The sequence below is a fragment of the Psammomys obesus genome, unplaced genomic scaffold (assembly GCF_907164565.1).
Source record: "Psammomys obesus unplaced genomic scaffold, mPsaObe1.curated_primary_1811, whole genome shotgun sequence".
NCBI classification, from domain to species: domain Eukaryota; kingdom Metazoa; phylum Chordata; class Mammalia; order Rodentia; family Muridae; genus Psammomys; species Psammomys obesus.
The window spans coordinates 2,263,327-2,267,624 of record NW_026591497.1 but is presented as its reverse complement, the minus strand read 5'-3'; the positions used below and the strand labels follow the sequence as shown (position 1 = coordinate 2,267,624).

Here is a 4,298-nt window from a genome sequence, read left to right as displayed (position 1 = left end):
CACTGAGTGTTCAGTAACCATACCAGGAGGCCTACACTGATGTGATCAGAGGAATTAAAATGGAAATATTTTCCCCTGGTCATCCAAGGTCAACTGAGTCCCAGCAAACTGTGGGACATCTCTCAAAATGTCCTGTAATTATGGAAAGCCACCTTTTCTCTTGTTCAGGGAGGCATGGAGACACCACAAAGTAGACTGTAACCAGGGTCCAGTCTGCAAAGCAGAGAGTTAACAAAGAAGAAGAAAATTCCTCCACACTTAAAAATGAAACAAAGGCCAAGCAAGGACTTTGACTTACCCTCACATAGATGGACAAACTGGCAAAAGAAAGACTAGAGGATTCAGAGACCCATACCAGGCCCAAGTGACCCCTGAGGAGCAGACCTTCAACTGGTCCTGACAGTAAAAAGAAAGTGATTAATTTTTGTCACCTACATGGTCTTAAACACACCAGGACTGAAATGATCAATATGTGTGTTTCTTTAACAGTCCAGAGACATTACTCAACCATATAAGGCAGTATTTGGACAACTATTTCTCAGTACTGATTCTCTTCCTCTTAACAATATTTCTTTCTAGAAGAACACTTCTCACAGCTGTAATGACATTGTGTGTCCTTACCACCCATTTTCCCCGATTAAAAGAGCCTGCCAGATAGTCTGTCATCGAGTGACAACTTTGGAAAGTTATCCAGAGTATCCAAAGGTGTCTTTTGAAACTTTGGAAACAATCTTAAAAAATGATTCATAGAATTCTATTTCTCTTTAAGTTTTCAGTTAGATGCTGACTTTAACTGACTCTTTTACAAAGTTCAGGTGCTTGTTCCTTATGCAGGAGTCTGGTGTTACAGCTGATTATAGCCACCTTATCCTCCTACAGAACTGTGGTTCCATGGTCCAGCATGTACAATAGCATTTAGCCTTATGTTAACTTTATATTTAACCCTATATTAACTCATGTTAACCTTGAGGTAAAAATTTCCTCATTAATTTTGTCTCTTAATGTTCCCCACAAGGTTGTACAGTTACTACTCCCTGACTTAGGTTCTGGACTTTTGCCATTTGTTAGGTTCCATTGTATTCTCTTAGCTGGAACCTCATCTGAGGCACTTTAACTGCTGCCCCTCTATGTTTTGTCAGCTTAAAGCAGTTAAAGAGAGAATGATGTCCCCAGTCTCTGAAAGCAGTTCAGGTGAAAGGGAGACTAACGGCCATGAGCCATCAAACTCATCCTTCTTCTTGCCACTCTAGGCACTGTTTTTAGGACTCAGTACAGCTGGACTGAAGCTGTCTTTGCATCAGTTAACCTCTTTCTCACTAGAGCTCAAAATCCTCCTGACTGAGCCTTCCATGGTAGACATGGTCATCTGGGTGGTGGAGGGCACATGGCTTTAATCTCAGTACTCAGGAGGCAGAGGCAGGCAGATCTCTGAGTTCAAGGCCAGTCAGGTCTATAAAGTGAATTACAAGATAGCTAGGACTACACAGAGAAACCCTGACTTGAAAAAACAAAAATGGGATTATTTTTCTACAAAAACAGAAAATAATCTTGTTCTGGAGGTATCACCAATCCAGATTCCAAGTTCTGCAGATATATAGTAATAGAAACAGCATGAACCCAGCACAGTGGTACACGCCTGTGATCCCAGTACGCAGGAAGGTAGAGGCAGGTGTATAGCTGTTAGGGCAAGGCCAGCCTGGTCTACAAAATAACTCCAGGACAGCCAAAGCTACACAGAGAAACCCTGTCTCAAAAAACCGAAAATAAATAAATAAGAGAAAAAAGCATGGTATTGGCATAAAAACAGATATATTGATCAGTAGAAACAAACTGAAGATCCAGACATAAACCTACACACCACACACACCTGATTTTTTACAAAGAAGCCAGGGGTTGTGGGAAGAGCATCTTCGACAAATGGTGCTGTTCAAATTGGATAGGTGCATGTAGAAGAATGCACATAGATCCATATCTATCGTACTGCAGAAAAGTGGGTCAAGGACCTCAATATAAGACCAGCTATATAATTCTGATAGAAGAGAAGTCAGGGAATGATCTTGAACTCACTGGTACAGGAAAAGACTTTCTAAACAGAACATTGATAGCACAGGCACTAAAATTAACAATAAATGGGACCCCATGAAACTGAAAAGATTCTGTACGGCAAAGGACACCATCTCTTGGGCAAAGTGGCAGGTTAAAGAATTGGAAAAGGTCTTCACCAATAACTTATCCAGTAGAGGGTTAATATCTAAAATACAAAAAGAACCCAAAAAACAACCAGGCAGTGGTGGTGCACATTTAATTTAATGCTTTAATTCCAGCATTCAAGAGGAAGAGGCAGGTGGATCTCTGAGTTCAAGGCCAACCTTTTCTACAAAGCAAGTTCCAGGACAGCAACAGGTACAGAGAGAAGAGCTGTCTCAAAAAAAACAAAAACAGCAACAAAAAAGAACGTACAAAAGGCTGAACATCAAGAAAACATAATCCTATTTAAAATGTGGTACAGAACTAAGCAAAGAGCTCTCAAAGGATGAAATACAAATAGCTAAGAAACACTTTAAAAGGGTTCGACATCCTTAGTATCAAAGAAATACAAATTAAAACCACTTTGAGATTTCATCTTACCGCATCAGAATAACCCAGATCAATGAAACAAATGACAGCTCATGCTGGCGAGGATGCGGGGAAACAGGAATATTCCTTGCTGGTGGGGGCGTATGGAGGTCAGTGTGGCAGTCCCTCAGAAGGCTTGGAATAGGTCTACTTCAATATCCGTATGCTTTGACTCTCACAAAGCTTCCCCATGCTTGCTCCTTTCACAGGAGTCTGATGTCAAACAGCTGATTACACGGTTACCTTTTCCTTCTACAGAGCTAGGTGCATGGTCCAGCCGCTTTTACTATTACATTTCGCCTTACTAAACAAAACTTGTGTCACTCATGATGTTAAAAGATTTTCCTTATTAATTTTGTCTCAGTGTTCCCCACAAAGTTGTAGTCAAAGAGACCCAATGGCCAATTCTGATTTTATGCTGGCCAAACAAAAATGTCAAATGCTTGCTCTCCCACCAAACCAATGGCCTTGCATCTGATAATGGACATCAGTGAGGTCATCAGTCTCAATAACACCTATGACAAAGCCGGCTATTTTTTAAATGGTTTTCTTGCCTATTCTCTTTCTCTAGTAAGGACAAACTATTTTCTTTATTTCTCTCCGTTTCTTTTTCTTTCTTCTTTCCTGGAACTCACTCTGTAGACCAGGCTGGCCTCAAACTCACAGAGATCTGCCTGCCTCTGCCTCCTGAGTGCTGAAATTTCCTTTTTTTTTTTTTTTTTAACTTTTAAGTTACTATATCTTTAATAACTGGGCAGTAAGTCAAAACATGAAGAAGAAAAAAAAAGTTAAGACTGTTCCTTTTATGGGTGATGGCCATCACTATCAAATCAATCACGTAGTAAGATAAGATAGCATTCCCAAACAGCAGGGGAAGGCTTCAAGCTCAGAATTGAGACATTTGGTTGCTGATAATCAGCCGCAGGGGGGGGGGGGGGGGGGGGCCCACGAGCAACACAAGAGGTTAACGAACCCTCAGAGGACAGGTCACGGTTGCTGGGTCATAAGCACTTTAAAGCGTCTCTTGATGGTGATTCCGTGTCTGGGGAGAACCAAGCAGGTTGAGCAGAGCAAGTCTGTTGTCCCATAGGGTCAGATCTCTTGAGCGTATGGACGCAATCGCCCTGCTCGTTGAGGTAATACTGGAGAAACCCGACTGCACGGCAGCAGACAGACGGCAACCGGTACACAGCCAGCCAGCTTCCCCGGAGTGCGCCGCCTCCTGGAATTTCTTAACTGCACTCTGGGTAAGAAGTGTGCTAGTGCTGACAGTCTCACTTTTGGCTGATGCAGACGCGGCGTTTCTCACGCAGCACATCCTACGCATGCTCACTGTCATCAGACGGCTGTCTGGGGTTTTGGATCTTTGCCAGACCCTCCTCTAAGGACTAACTGCTGGCCCTTCTAAAATCACCTTGAAAAGCCAGTCCTGCTGATGCATCTAAGTTTTTAACTCCTTTTGTCAAGTTTGAAAAATTCATGTCTCTCATGACATTCCTATAACCCCCAAGGACAAATCATAATTGAACAAGTCCAATTGCTCAAAAATCAAAGACGTAAACAACAAAGAGGGGATAAGGGATTCCCTTCCCAGGAGCAACTTAGACTTTAATGTTGTTGTTGCTTCCAGACAGGGCTTCACTGTGGAGCTCTGGCTGTCCTTGAACTCACTCTATAGACAA

At 42.2% G+C, this 4,298-nt stretch overlaps 1 pseudogene; it reads right to left on the bottom strand.

Moving 5' to 3' along the window:
• Positions 1–3,591: 3,591 nt before the first annotated feature.
• On the bottom strand, positions 3,592–3,943 carry LOC129679263 (H/ACA ribonucleoprotein complex subunit 3-like; annotated as a pseudogene).
• Positions 3,944–4,298: the final 355 nt, after the last annotated feature.